Raw genomic sequence first — 16,680 nt, 5'->3', positions numbered from 1 at the left:
TATCGTAATAATAGACCGGTTGGAACAATACACGCTGACTAAGCAAATAACAAACCTGTCAAACGTGTAAGTGACCGCTTGCCCCTAGGTCGGTTTTTGCTAAAAGTGTTCTCGATTGGTCAGCTCCACGAAAGTGGGCGTGTCATGAGTCGGGTTGGATTGATAGTGGGAGGTTTTAATACTTAATTGGCGACTTGGATAAAAGTGGGCGGGTTGTTTACGTCACTGATTTGTCTTTCGATTTTTATTATTAGCAGCCAATAAATCGACTGGTACCTGTGGGCCACTAATGAACGACTGATACTGCGACGTCGCAGTCTACGACAAATGACAGTCGTAGATTGCTTTGAGCAATACAAAAATCTGCCTGTACGCGATCGATATCGGCTGATCGGAATCTAGATAGACAAATATAGTGGCTGGATATCGGCGTATTTGATGAGATGACAATCAATAACAGATGTTGTGGTATTCATGTCGTTTTATGATACATACATACATACATATATATATATATATATACATGTACATACATACATACATACATACATACATACATACATACATACATACATACATGCATGCATATATATTGCTCATACAGACCCGAATGAGACCCAACCACTCCCCACCCCACCCCACCCCGACACACACATAATATAGGCGCGGGTGCAGGGGGAGGGGGGGGGGGGATCTGGCGGTGGAAACTCCAAGATCCAAATCTACTCCAAGTAAAATTTCTATTTTTTATGTATTTTCCGGGGAATAATCATACGACCCCCACCCAGCCCCAATTTTTTTTTACAATTTTCGATTGTCACGGTCTAGGGCTTATACTGCACAATGTACTGCACACACGCCTGAAAAATATTTTATTTTTTGTCTTTTGGTATATAGATAAACATACAAATCTGGCTTGTATCCCCACTGGAGATTTCACCTGTGTACATAAACCTCATTCACGTAGTCAGACCAGTCAGACCAGCTTTATTAGCGGCAAAGGACCAGTATACCAGTTGGGGCTATTTTCTAAGAATATGTTTTGAAGGATATTTCCTTGTTTCAACATCACAGGCTCAACTATAACGACTTATAGCTTTGCAGATTAAACAAACGTAGTGTCCATTTTCTCGGATTGAAACGTGTGTCTGCGGTTTTGAAATTTTGATATTTATGTAACTTATGAGCTTTTTAGCTCAAAGTCAATAAAGAATGAATGAATGAATGATGAAATTTCTAATGGTGTTAAACAAACATCCCTTTAAAAAAAAAAAAAAAAAAAATCCCATATAAAAATAGAACTGGATTGGACCTTTGAAGTCACTCAAGTGTATAACCCCAATGGACGACCCTTAATGTCAGGGGTAAGACCAGCTTTGCCAGTTAGGGGCTGGGAAGTACATAGAACCCGCACTCATGGAGGACGTTGAAACACGTAGATGATGACGTGGACAACTCGGAAGAAAAAGTCGGTGAAAAGAGGGTCGCACGAGACTTTTGACGTTTACTGATTTTGATCGTGACGTTATAAATTTGTGCGTAGATAATAGTCGTTAATTGCACTGAGTACGCGTCTTTACGACTATCGGCTGTAATAACCGTCATTACGATAACTGCACAACGATTGTAAATAGCTTGAGATACCCTTTCTGTGTAGGCGAAATAACATACTGCACCGATGAAGTAAGGTGAAGACGTCTTACGGTAGCCTATAATTGTGGCTCATTTGTGGTGTAAACACCGTGGGAAGGTTCATCTTAACTAGGTGCTTAGTCGCTGGTTTAAAGTCACTGACCTTACGTCTGGACGTCGAACGTGCTTCTTGTTTTGCAGAAGGAAAGAAGGAAGGAAATGTTTTATTTGGCGCACTCAACACATTTTATTTACGGTTATATGGCGTCAGACACATGGTTAAGGACCACACATATATTGAGAGAGGAAACCTGCTGTCGCCACTTCATGGGCTACTCTGTTTTATTAGCACCAAGAGATCTTTTACATACACCACCCCACAGACAGGATAGTACATACCACGACCTTTATTACACCAGTTGGCTGGAACGAGAAATAGCCCAATGGGTCCACCGACCAATCCTAAACCGACCGCGCATCAAACGAACGTTTTACCACAGGGCTACGTCCCGCCCCTGTCTTGATGAATATTCAGCATAATATTCAGCATGACATTCAGTATAATACTTAGTATAATATTCAGCATAACATTCAGCATAATATTCAGTATAATATTCAGCATGACATTCAGCATAAGATTCAGCATGATATTCAGCATGATATTCACCATGACATTCAGCATGACATTCAGCATAACATTCATAACATTCACCATTCACCATAATATTCAGCATAATATTCATCATAACATTGAGCATAATATTCATCATAATATTCATCATACTATTCAGCATAATATTCAGCATAATATTCACCATATCATTCAGCATAATATTCAGCATAATATTCATAATAACATTCAGCATACCATTCAGCATAATATTCACCATAATATTCATCATAACATTGAGCATAATATTCATCATAATATTCAGCATAATATTCAGCATAATATTCACCATATCATTCAGCATAATATTCAGCATAATATTCATAATAACATTCAGCATACCATTCAGCATAATATTCACCATAATATTCATCATAACATTCAGCATACCATTCAGCATAATATTCACCATAATATTCATCATAACATTGAGCATAATATTGAGCATAATATTCATCATAACATTGAGCATAATATTCAGCATAATATTCAGCATAACACTGAGCATAACATTCAGCATAATATTCATCATAATATTCAGCATGACATTCAGCATAACATTGAGCATAATATTCAGCATAATATTATAATATTCAGCATGACATTCAGCATAATATTCAGCATAATATTCAGCATAACACTCAGAAATAATATTCAGCATAATATTCATCATAACATTCATCATAATATTCATCATAACATTGAGCATAATATTCTGAATAATATTCAGCATAATATTCATCATAACATTCAGCATAATATTGAGCATAATATTCATCATAACACTGAGCATAATATTCAGCATAACATTGAGCATAATATTCAGCATAATATTCAGTATAATATTCATCATGATATTCAGCATGACATTCAGTATAACATTCATCATAATATTAAGCATAACATTTAGCATAATATTCAGCATAATATTCAGCATGACATTCAGCATAATATTCAGCATAACATTCAGCATTATATTCCTAACACTCAGAAATAATATTCATCATAATATTCATCATAACATTGAGCATAATATTCATCATAATATTCAGCATGACATTCAGCATAATATTCAGCAGGACATTCAGCATAACATTCAGCATAATATTCATCATAACACTCATCATAACACTCAGAAATAATGTTCATCATAATATTCAGCATAATATTCATCATAACATTCAGCATAACATTCAGCTTAATATTCATCATAACACTCCTCATAATATTCATCATAATATTCAACATGACATTCAGCATAATATTCAATAGTTGCAGACGGGGTGGGACGTAGCCCAGTGGTAAAGCACTCGATTGATGCACGGTCGGTCTGGGATCGATCCCCGTCGGTGGGCCCATTGAACCATTTCTCGTTCCAGCCAGTGCACCACAACTGGTGCATCAAAGGCCGTGGTATGTGCTTTCGTGTCTCTGTGAAAGTTCATATAAAAGATCCCTTGCTGCATTAGGAAAAATGTAGCGGGTTTCCTCTGATACCAAACGTTTGACATCCAGCCGATGATTAATTAATCAATGAGCTCTAGTGGTTTCGTTAAGCGAAACAAAATTTAACTTTATCCGGCATATCTAGGTCTGACTCCTTGGCTCTCGGGCTATTAGTACTATATCGAGGGTCATTCTTTAACGACGTGCTGTAGCTTGCATAACACTGTGTTAGTCATCCAGTCATCTTTACCAGCAGGAGTTTCGGCTCCTGGTGGGGGTCACCCAAGGGGGATTGACGAGTAAAATTTTTAAATATTATTACAGGTGTGTATTATTTATTATTATTATTTAACGACGCACTCAACACACTTTATTTACGGTTATATAGCGTCAGACATATGGCTAAGGACCACACATATATTTTGAGAGAGGAAACCCGCTATCGCCACTTCATGGGCTACTCTTTTCGAATAGCAGGAATGGATCTTTTATATGCATCATTCCACAGACAGGAAAGCACATACCACGGCCTTTGATATACCAAATTTTTTAATACCCATACCCCCCCCCCCCCCCCCAATCTTCACACAAAGAAGGCAATCTAATGTAATTAAATCTATCGCTGACTTATGCTAGATATTTTATTTATTTACTTACTTACTTACTTACTTACTTACTTACTTACTTACTTATAAGTATTTGACGTGCGTATATCCAATAGCGGTTCGAGCACGCTGTCCTGGGGACACAGTCCAGCAGCCTGGACTGCCTCTCCAGGACAGTAATGGGGACTAGATATCGCCGCATGATGCCATAAATAGCACACGGTGTTCTCCGAAATGAGAGTGTATCAAACTGAAAACATTAATATCATTGTCCTTCAGCCTCATCATCAGATAAAAAAACCGGGTGGGCTGGGTGTGGTTGGTCTAATTAGCTGTACCCGCCACTGGCAATGTCGTCACTGATCCAACTGATGATTATTTCCCCTGGGCAACACTAAATCCCATTTCTGCCAAGCGAATGCCAGTCTATTTGTCTGGCAACGGAAGTGGAACAGAGTGACTCTGCAATATCATGTTAACAAAGTCCTCAGGTGATTTGTCAAATAGGTGGTCCGCTTTGTGAGCTTCCGGCTATGAATTCCAGACGATTTAGTGTCTACATAACAATTATTTGTATGACCAGTTCCTATCGCTACACAAAGGAAATCAATAAGTATAATTGTTTTATAATTAATTATCCCCTCTCCATGCAGCAGGATATTATAGGTAATATAGCTAAATAAGGTACTGACGGCGAGAAAACAATAATTACCGCCTTTCCAAATGCCAAGATTAAAAATAAAAGTTATTTATTTATTTCGGTGGGTGGGTTTTTTTGTGTGTGTTTTTTTATGTGTGTTTTGTTTGGTCTTTATTGTTTTGTTGTTGTTTTTGTGTGCTTGTTTTATTAAGTGCCTTGTTGAAAATCCATAACACAGGGAAGGAAGGAAGGAATGTTTTATTTAACTATATGCACTCAACACATTTTAATTACGGTTATATGGCTAGGAACCCGCTGACGTCACGCGGTGGGATACTCTTTTCGATTATAGCAGCAAGTGAACTTTTATATGCATTATCTCACGGACAGCACCTCGGTGGATCCATTCAGCTGATTTTTTTCTCGTTCCAACCAGTGCACCACAACTGGACAAAGGCCGTGGTATATGCTTTCCTGTCTGTGAGAAAGTGCATACAAAATATTCCTTGCTACATAGGACAAATGTAGCGGGTTTCCTCTGATGTCTACGAGTCAGAATTACCAACTGTTTGACATCCAATAGCCGATGATTAATTAATCAATGTGTTCCAGTGGTGTCGTTAAACAAAACAAATTTCTTCTTACAGACAGGATAGCACATACCATGGTCAATTTGACACCAAATGTGCAGCACCGGCTAAAACGAGAAATAGCCGAATGGGCCCAACGACAGGGATCGATCCTAGACCCATGTGAGATATTACTCAGTGTACATGTTGATCATTTTCTTCTCCAGCATATTGTGTTGGGGATAACGTTTGAGACTTGTGATGGTTACTCCATGGTGATGTTCCCGTCGGTGGGCCCATTGGGCTATTTCTCGTTCCAGCCTGTGCACCACGACTGGTACATCAAATGCCGTGGTATGTGCTATCCTGTCTATGGGATGGTGCATATAAAAGATCCCTTGCTGCTAATTGAAAAGAGTAGCCCATGAAGTGGCGACAGTGGGTTTTCTCTCTCAATATCTGTGTGGTCCGACGCCATATACCGAGGTAAGCGTAGGCAGGAGGTGTGTGTCTGTGTATATGTGTGTGTGTGTGTGTGTATATGTATGTGTGTGTGTGTATGTGTGTGTGTATATGTGTGTGTATGTGTGTGTGTACGTGTGTGTGTGCGTGTGTGTGCGTATGTATGTGTGTGTGTGTGCGCGTGCACGTGTGTGTGTATGTGTATATATGTGTGTGTGCGTGTGTGTGTATATGTGTGTGTATGTGTGTGTATGTGTGCGTGTGTATGTGTGTGTGTGACGGAACATGCTCTTAATTTTGTTTTCGCCTGTGGCGATATTAATTGTTTTAGAGGGCGGTGTGCAGTTCCAATATGCACTTAAGGCCAGGTGTGCACTTTGTTACGTAATACCTCCGCGCGACCATGGTCGAGCTGTGCCTAATACACACGCAGCCCAGGTGCGGAGGCCATGTGGCCAGTAGTTACGTAATACCTCCGCGATTGGCGACAGCGAGTCTGGACATCTAAGGAAAATTCCCGTCTTGGTCGCTGTGGAAATATCACTTGTAGGTATTCGGTGCTGCGATATACCCCCAGGCGATACTGGGATTTTATAATAAATAGCTAGGGTTTTAGAGATATCAGGGAGAAACATATTGGAAGGCTTCCAGGGAGCGCGTCCGTTTGGACTTGGTAATTATATATTTTCTGCTCTGTTGTATAACCTTGATGTGATTGATGTGACTTTAAATATTTTAATACTGTAATATACCAATGTTATTTAGACGGTGCTGCCGGTCATCTGACGCAGTAAACTGTAGGCTCACTGTCTAAATAATTATTAAAGCTTAGCCAGTGATCCTAGAGGACCTAGGTAAACTGTAGGTTATTGTCTTTATTGTGATAGGTACCAGTATTAATTCTGTATTACAAGGTTACTGAATGAGTAGTTAAGGGTTAATTAAAAATTAACCAGTTAGGAATAGAGTTGTAATTCCTTTATTAATTAAGTTCCCCTGGAAGCGTTTGTCAAATATAGCACAACGTGGGGGTGGCCAACGGGGTCGTGCCCCCCCATTTTGTCATAGGTTAATACAGATTCCAAAGTGTATTGTGTTTTTTGTTGTGTTTTCTAGTGAACGTTTTTATTTAAAACTATTATATAAGATCGTAATGATCATAAAACGAGCCATAACCACCCGTTTACATATATACAGTTAAGATATATAGGATCCCCGTGACAGTGTGTGTGTATGTGTGTGCACCCCCCCCCCCCCCCCCCCCCCCCCCCAAACCTCATACATATATATAGTGTTGGTTGCTCCCCCCCCCCCCAACCTCGCCATTGCCTTGCCCCCCCCCCCCCCCCTCCATACTATCCAATACAATTAGTAGAACCGAAATTGTTTGCAGTCACAAGCGTAGTTAAAACGTTTTGCTTGAAAAAGGTGTTTAAAATTCGTTTAAAGCTGGTTTTGAAGATATGTATAAAATATAACACTACACTCGTGTGCGTAATGCTAAGTTCAGACTCTCGATGGAGTTGATCAACTCGACGATTTCGTTGTAATTTCCCGACGATGGGTGCACTCAGGTTAACAACTATTTGGTCGTAGGAGTCATATATACGACGAAAATCGGACTAGCAACTGGACAGTCGTAGAAGTCGTGACAGCAGAAAATTGGACAACTTTGTGCTGACAGTTGTTAGCCTGAGACTAGCATTATATACTATTTATCTTACAACTCGTTGTTTAGAAACTTATTTGTTTGAAACAACTCATAAAGTAAATTCACTAAATTGTCTGGAACTAGTGAAACTAGTGTTTTGTTTAAGGACACCACTAGAGCAAACATTGATATATTAATCATCGCCTATTGGATGTCAAATATTTAGTAATTTTGACATAGTCTTAAAGACGAAACCGCTACATGTTTTAATTAGTAGCAAAGGTTATTTTATATGTACTATCCCATAGACAGGATAGCACATACCACGGCCTTTGATATACCAGTCGTGGTGCACTGGCTGGAACGAGAAATAGCCCAATGGGCCCACCGACGGGAATCGATCCCAAACCGACCGCGGTACAAAGCGAACTTTCACCTGAAAGTTCCTGATTTCGTACAATGCGGGCTTAATTACAGAGAAAAAGAATCCCATATGGCGTTACGTCATGCATATTATTTCCAATTTTGATTTACGAAACACCAACATCATCATTTCCTGTCACACCTAATGGCATTTAGGGCAGCGATTTACGAAACACCCGTCAGAGATAATTATATTTGCATCAACTATACACCGTGGGTGTTTGTTTTCGTTCGCACCAATGTGATAGACAATTTCCTTAAAAATGTTAAATCAAACAATAACGTTATTACGAGTTACCGATCTATAATCTACTTCGTAAGGTAACAGATGTTGATTAGCAGATTTGCTAACAGATATTGTGTAACAAGTTAGTTATTGTATGTAACGAATATATTGTATGAGTACAAGCCTAAAACATTTACACATTTTGTAAAACCTGTACGCGTATTAAAAAGGTAATTTGTGTTAAAGCGTTTTCCCTTTTTTAGTTACATATAAAGTTTGTTGCCACCACCACTACAGCACATCGTCGGCTATTGGGTGACAATTTGATAATTCTGATACATTATCTTACTATTCTGAGGAATGAATGAAAGAAATATTTTATTTAACGACGCACTCAACACATTTTATTTACGGTTATATGGCGTCAGGCATATGGTTAAGGACCACATAGATATGTATAAAGAGGAAACGTGCTGTCGCCACTTTATGGGCTACTGTTTTCGATTAGCAGCAAGGGATATTTTATATGCACCATCCCACAAACAGGATATTACATACCACGGCTTTTGTTACACCAGTCGTGGAGCACTGGCTGTAATGAGAAATAGCCCAATGGAGCCACCGACGGGGATCGATCCTAAACCGATCGCGCATTAAGGAAGCGCTTTACCATTCTGAGAGAAAGCCCGCTACATTTAATAAAATCTAATGTTCTCTTTTTTACGGACAGACCGACCTCGGTGGCGTCGTGGTTAGGCCATCGGTCTACAGGCTGGTAAGTACTGGGTTCAGATCCCAGTCGAGGCATGGGATTTTAAATCCAGATACTGACTCCAAACGCTGAGTGAGTGCTCCGCAAGGCTCAATGGGTAGGTGTAAACCACTTGCACCGACCAGTGATCCATAACTGGTTCAACAAAGGTCATGGTTTGTGCTATCCTGCCTGTGGGAAGCGCAAATAAAAGATCCCTTGCTGCTAATCGGAAGAGTAGCCCATGTAGTGGCGACAGCGGGTTTCCTCTCAAAATCTGTGTGGTCCTTAACCATATGTCTGACGCCATATCACCGTAAATAAAATGTGTTGAGTGCGTCGTTAAATAAAACATTTCTTTCTTTCTTTTTTACGGACAGAATAGCCTGGATTGTCTTTGATATGCCATTCGTGGGGCAATGATTGGAACGGGAAGACAAATCAGTGAATGGGTCCACCAAGGGGGTTCGATCTTTCTACCGACTGAATAGGTACATTATTATGTGCGTGGTTTTCATAAATATCACAGTATGTGTTACTAGTATATAAATAGTTAGACACCATTTATCTCACAACGATTAAGTTTGTTAAGTTTGTTTTGTTTATCGACACCACTATAGCATATTGATTTATTAATCATCGACTATTACGTGTTAAACATTTGGTAATTTTGACATAGTGTTAGAGAGGAAACTCACTACATTTCTGGATTAGTAGCAAGGGATCGTTTATATGCACCAGACCACATACATGATAGCACATACCATGGTCTTTGATATATCAGTCGTGGTACACTGGCTGGAACGAGACATATCCCAATGGGCCCACCGATGGGGATCGATCTCTTATCGACAGCGCATTAGGCAGGCGCTTTATCAATGGGTATGTCCCGCCCCTCACATTTAAAAAAAAGAGAGTAAAGTTTGTTTTATTTAACGACACCACTAGAGCACATTGATTTTTTATCTTATCATCGGCTATTGGACGTCAAACATATGGTCATGCTGACACAGGTTTTTTTTTAGAGGAAACCCGATGTCACCGCATAAACTACTCTTTTACGACAGGCAGCAAGGGATCTTTTATTTGCGCTTCCCACAGGCAGGATAGCACAAACCATGGCCTTTGTTGAACCAGTTATGGATCACTGGTCGGTGCAAGTGGTTTACACCTACCCATTGAGCCTTGCGGAGCACTCACTCAGGGTTTGGAGTCGGTATCGGCATTAAAAATCCCATGCCTCGACTGGGATCCGAACCCAGTACCTACCAGCCTGTAGACCGATGGCCTGCCACGACGCCACCGAGGCCGGTCGACCCAATGATAAATAATATCTAATGGGTATTGGTATAGTACGTGATCGTCTTCTAACGTTTTACATATCTTCAAAAACCAAGATTGGCACAAGGGAAAAACCCCAGCCAATGGTCCAAGTCAAGCACCTCAGACGAGCGCTCAACCGACTGAGCTAAACCTCGGCGCTACTAAGTAACAACCGCTCAACCGACTGAGTTAAACCTCGGCGCTACTAAGTAACAACCGCTCAACCGACTGAGTTAAACCTCGGCGCTACTAAGTAACAACCGCTCAACCGACTGAGTTAAACCTCGGCGCTACTAAGTAACAACCGCTCAACCGACTGAGCTAAACCTCGGCGCTACTAAGTAACAACCGCTCAACCGACTGAGTTAAACCTCGGCGCTACTACGTAACAACGCTATATCTAATACTTTTGCTAATGAGAAGTGCCACAGTGGAACGTGAGCATGTTTTCGCTGATATCATTACTCGGATGATTAGTACGGCGTGTGAACGAATATGAACCTATCTGCATCATTAATGAAAAGACGATGGTTACGCAAGGAACGCACGCTAATGCAGATGTAGAGTTAAGGGCGAATACACGGCCAGGCGCGTGTATGTACGCAAAAAACACACGCGCACATAGGCTTACAGGCGTTGAAAAAGGTCCCTACGAGAGGGGCCAATAATAAATTAATTCGCCTTTCAAATGTGGTTTGGGGGGGGGGGGGGGGGGGGGGGGGGCATTGCATAATTCTTCAGAGTTGCCCGCCTCCCTCGCGCTTCCTATACTCTTCAAAAAAAATAAAAATAGGGGAACCTGAAATATTAAAGTTACTATCAACTATTAGACAAAACATACGTTTTGACCACAGACATCCTAGTAAAGAACGTTCAGGTCTGTTTATCAACATACCGAAACACATTCCATAGTTTGCACGTGAATCACGCAGTTGCCCCGTACACGTGCGTGGGGTGTCATTCTCGATTTTGACAATTTCCAGGAAGGTCGATTAATCACTGGAACATTATTTCTGTGAATCTTTTTCAATCTGTTGATCATACAGTTGTTATTGTTTTGTTTTTAGTAATTTTTATTGTTCTAATTTGCGATTTACTGCAAAAAAAACCCGTCAACTTTCAAATTTCACTTCTGACCCCAATCGTCCTACTGTAATACTGAACACAGCTAATATACCATACAATTTTGGCAATTGTAAATTCTTATTACGAGTTCCCCTACCTTTTTTGAAGAGTATATGTCCAGGTTTATAGCAAGCTGACACATGCATCATCTATCTCTTTGTGTGTATGTGTGTCTGTCTGTGTATGTATGTTTGTCTTTGTCTATTTCTTTGTCTGTCTGTCTTTCTGTCTGTGTCTTAGTCTATGTCTGTATGTATGTCTGTCTGTCGCTTTCTCTCCCTCTTATCTGTTCCCGTAACTGGTGCATTGAAGGTTGTGGTATGTACTGTACGGTCTATCGGAAAATGCACATAAAAAAGCATTTTCTGCTTTTCCGTAGAAATAGCTTGTGTGACATAATTAGGTTCTTCCTCCATTCTTTCTCTTTCGCTCTATATCCTCTTCTTCCCCCCCCCCTCTCTCTCTCTCTCTCCCATCTCTCTCCTTCCCTCCATCCCTCTCTCTCTCCCTCCCTCCCCCTCTCTCCATCCCTCCCTCCCCCTCTCTCTCTCTCTCTTTCTCTCTCTCTCCCTCCCTTCACCCCCTCTCTCTCTGTCTCTCTCTCTCTCTCTCTCTCTCTCTCTCTCATCCCTCTCTCTCTCTCTCTCTCTCTCTCTCTCTCTCTCTCTCTCTCTCTCTCTCTCTCTCTCTCTCTCTCTCTCTCTCTCTCTCTCTCTCTCTCTCTCTCTCTCTCTCCCCCCTTTCTCTCTGTGTCTCTCTCTCACTCTCTCCCTCTCCGTCAAATTATACATATACATACACACACTGTTAATTTAAGCCTAAAAAAACGTCATGGAATATAATTATCTAGCATCAACCCTGAAGACGAAACTAAACAAGGAATCTATTACACTGCTCAAACATTACGGTAAGAATATCGATCATGCGCAGATCATATACATTCTTTACAATGGTATTGTCATTGAGCAAATATTAAATATTGACTAAAACCATCTAGATTATTTTTAATATTTAAACATTTAGAATAGATCTGCTTTTTTTTTTCTTGTTGCGCATAATTTTTCGCTTTTATTTAGTTAGGTTTTTTTGTGTTTTTTACAATCTAGACTAGGCTACATTCAAACGCACTGAATGTAAAATAAACAACGACTGGCGGGGTGCCACGAAGAAATATGACTGCTGGCCTACGTTAAACCAGCCGTTTTACAATAAAACGTTTGCAGACTATTTTGACTGTTTTTCGAAGTGGTCATTTGGTTTAATGTGTAGCATAAAAACCTGTTTAGCAAGCTTTCGCGACAAACAGCTGGTTGAACGCACGCCGAAATTCTCACACAAGACGCCGCATGCATGTGAAGAATGAAAGAAAAACAAAAGCCCACAGAATATAAAGTTCTCAAAGTTTTTTTCATTCTTTCTTTCTTTTTCTGTATTTTATTATATAGACAAAATGCTTGGAGGAATACCATTATTAATTAATATAAGAGGTTTACAGTCATTATATATAATACAATATTTTATTGTTCTTTGTTAAAATTGTGTCACGATTTAAGAATTAAATATGTCCTACTATTATCTAGACCGTAGCAAAAAAAACCCAGAACAATTTGCTAGCGAGTTTATTTAAAAGATATATTTTAGAATGCCACAAATAATGTTGAAGATTATCTGACCTGAATAGAGCGTGTACCACTGATATCCAAAACAAAACAAAACAATACATGTGTATTGTTATTAACGTACAGAGGGTCCGGTTTTGATAGGTTCACTGAATTTAATTCGCCATTCTCCAAGTACACATTGTTTGTCACGATATGTGTATATAGGATGTACTTCTGTGAGCTGTAAGACCTTCGGCAAATGAACTATATTGTACAGGCAAACAAAGGATTTGCTAATTGGACAGGAAAGAAACATTTGCCGAACAACACCTCAGCACATTTGAAACTGCGGTTATTTTGGTATCTAAAGCCCGTCCCACATTTACGCACAAGTCAGCAGCACGTCACAAGGGCGTCGGCAGTACGACAGCAGCACGTCGGCAGCACATCCGTAGCGCGTCAGCACGCCGTCGGCAGTACGTTAGTAACATTAAAGTTTGTTTTGTTTAACGACACAACTAGAACACATTTATTAATTAATCATTGGTTAATTGAATGTCAAACGTTTGGTAATTCTGACACAGTCAACAGACGAAACCCGCTAAATGTTTTCCGAATGCAGCAAGGGATCTTTTATATGCACATTCCCACAAACAGAAAAGCACATACCACGGCCTTTGTACAGTTGTGGTGCACTTGTTGGAGCGAGAGAAAAAAAAGAGTCAGTTGAATGGATCCACCGACGTGGTTCGATCCTGCGACGCAAGCACCTCAAGCGAGCACAAAACCGACTGAGCTAAATCCCGCGCCTCAGCAGACAAACGTCAACAACACCTACACACTCGCAGTGCGTCAAACAGGAAATAAATGAAGACTAAAATAACACTACTAGTACATGTCTTTAGACCTATGGATGTAACCAGCTATAATTATTATATTTACCACAGTTGGTATTTTCAATCACTTTTCTTATCACTGACCAAGCACTTTCGGTCATTTCCGTGTCTTTTACAATCAATTGATTGAAATGTGCATGTTTTTGCATTTCCGTGATTAACTTTTTTCCGTTAATATATTTTGTTAATATAACATTATGACGTCACAACTGGGCTTTCTATGCACGTCGGAGCAGCAAGCAGCAAAAATCGCTTTATGAGCGATTGAAAAGAAGTGACGGTGAAGCGCTATTGACGCGTTGTCGACGCACTGCCCTGATGGGGGTATGTAAAAGGTAATTCATTGAATTTTTTTTTGCTGCAGACGCACTGCTGAAGCGCTCTTGACGTGTTGCGCTAGTGTAGGCGTTACATATTTTAACGTGTTTTCATTAATTGCCCTTGAAGTTTTTGGTAATATGAGGGTTGGTCTCTCTCTCTCTCTCTCTCTCTCTCTCTCTCTCTCTCTCTCTCTCTCTCTCTCTCTCTCTCTCTCTCTCTCTCTCGCCATCTATCTCTCTCCCCCTCTCTCTCTCACTCACTCGCTCTCCATCTCTCACCATCTCTCTCCCCACCCCCCTCTCTCACTCTCCATTCATATCTCCATCTCTCTCTTCCTCCATCCATCCCTCCCTCCCTCCCCTCTCTCTCTCTCTCTCTCTCTCTCTCTCTCTCTCTCTCTCTCTCTCTCTCTCTCTCTCTCTCTCTCTCTCTTTCTCTCTCTCTCTCTCTCGTTCTTTTCCTCTTTTATTTTGACACTTGGAAAAGAACAATCTAATTAAAATTAGCTCCACTATTACATGTGGATCTAACAGCAGCCAGTTGGAGCTCATGTCCACCAATCAAAACCTTACTTGCAGAATCATGCCAGTGATTTAAAAATAATTTTAAAACATTCCGAATTATCCTGAGGGTATACGACATGTTTCGTGTGAATTACGAATGCCTTAAAACATGTTTTATTTTATAAAATAAATAATTTGTAATGTAAAACAAGACTGAATTAGTTTTGTTTTTTTATAAATAAATAAATAATTTTTATTTAAAATTGAAAACTGATAACCCATCCCGTACGTATTGGTATGGTTCGCTGTACTGCGGCCACTAAAATAGACTCGCCCGATATTTTTAGAATTTGTATGCTCCCAAATAACGTTATAAAAGGCGAAGTGTGATTGGTCAATATTTAAATTATTATTTACAGACGAAATGGTACCTGGACATTGGAGACTACGCAGTGTTGTTAGCAATCTGATTAAAATTAGTTCTACTGGTCTAATACGGCATTCGTAATTCACACGAAACGTCGTATATCCTCAGGATAATTCGGAATATTTTCAAATTATTTTCAAATCACTGGCATGATTCTGCAAGTAAGGTTTTGATTGGTGGACATGAGCTCCAACTGACTGCTGTTAGATCCACATGTAATAGTGGAGCTAATTTTAATTAGATTGGGAAAAGAGCAATTGTTTTACAACATCTCGGCCGAATTTACGAAAAACATAAGTTTGTTTTGTTTAACGACACCACTAGAGCACATTGGTTTTATTAATAATCGGCTATTGAACCATGACACTACCATATATGTTTCTGTTGTTAATAAACTATTTAAAAAAACAACAAAAACAACATCATCGGCTCTTGGCTGTCATACATTTGGTAATTTTGACATATAGTCTTAAAGAGGAAACCCGCATCTATCGCATAAAGCAGCAAGGGATCATAGGTAGGGCAGTGTCACTGGCTGTCATGGGGGGGGGGGGGGAGAGGGGAGTAGGGGTATGTGTTGTTCTGTATTATATGTCAGAATTATCTCCTTTCTTAATACAATAGCGTATGATTAATAAATCAATGTGATCTAGTGATGACGTCAGACAAAATAAACTTAATATGGTTCCTCTGCCACGTGGCTATATTCCGCCTTAACTTCACTAGTTTTTCTTAAGTAGCCAGTGGGTTAATCAGACAAGGAAAATAATTATTTTTTATCTATAAAATGAATGATAGTTGATTAGTTTTAAAATACATGTCTTCATCTGTAGATTAATTGTTGTGTGATTCCTAGAAGAGACAAAGCTGACTACCAACTTAACAAACTACAACCCCCCCAACCAGAAAACCCCCCACAACCCCCCCAAAAAAAAACACCCCCACCCCAAACAAGAACAACACCCCCCCCCCAATTGTTTTTTTTTTTAAAAATAATTTAATATAATATAATATAATTTAAAACCCCCAAAAAACTCAACAACAAATAAACCAAACAACAAAATTCCCCCAACAATAACACAACAAACAACAACAATTAAAAAACCCCAACTAAACAAACACTCTTTAAAGTGACAGATGTGAGTTTGTAAACACTACAACATAGTTTCAGTAAATAATGGAGCCGTTTTTGATAATATAATTGAAATCAGACATTACTTCAATTTTATTGTTTAGAAGGAAGGGAATGTTTTATTTAACGACGCACTCAACATATTTTATTTACGGTTATATGGCGTCGGACATATTGTTAAGGACCACACAAATATTGAGAGAGGAAACTCGCTGTCGCCACTTCATGGGCTACTATTTTTTTTCGATTAGCAGCAAGGGCTCTTTTATATGCACCA

The 16,680-nt window shown here is 39.7% G+C and overlaps 1 protein-coding gene across 4 annotated transcripts in view; it reads right to left on the bottom strand.

Moving 5' to 3' along the window:
• Positions 1-14,193, bottom strand: part of LOC121388986 (proline-rich transmembrane protein 4-like) — a 35,938-nt gene extending 21,745 nt beyond the window's left edge. For 2 of the 4 annotated variants that reach the window (XM_041520567.1, XM_041520564.1), the window contains exon 1: positions 14,067-14,193. The gene's annotated coding sequence lies outside the window, so the exon portion shown is untranslated. Of the gene's footprint in view, positions 1-4,437; positions 4,667-14,066 lie in introns of those variants that run through there. The other 2 variants (XM_041520565.1, XM_041520566.1) reach the window with 2 other exon arrangements.
• Positions 14,194-16,680: the final 2,487 nt, after the last annotated feature.

Source organism: Gigantopelta aegis, chromosome 14 (genome assembly GCF_016097555.1).
Source record: "Gigantopelta aegis isolate Gae_Host chromosome 14, Gae_host_genome, whole genome shotgun sequence".
Taxonomy (NCBI): domain Eukaryota; kingdom Metazoa; phylum Mollusca; class Gastropoda; order Neomphalida; family Peltospiridae; genus Gigantopelta; species Gigantopelta aegis.
This window is presented reverse-complemented; position numbering and strand designations above follow the sequence as displayed.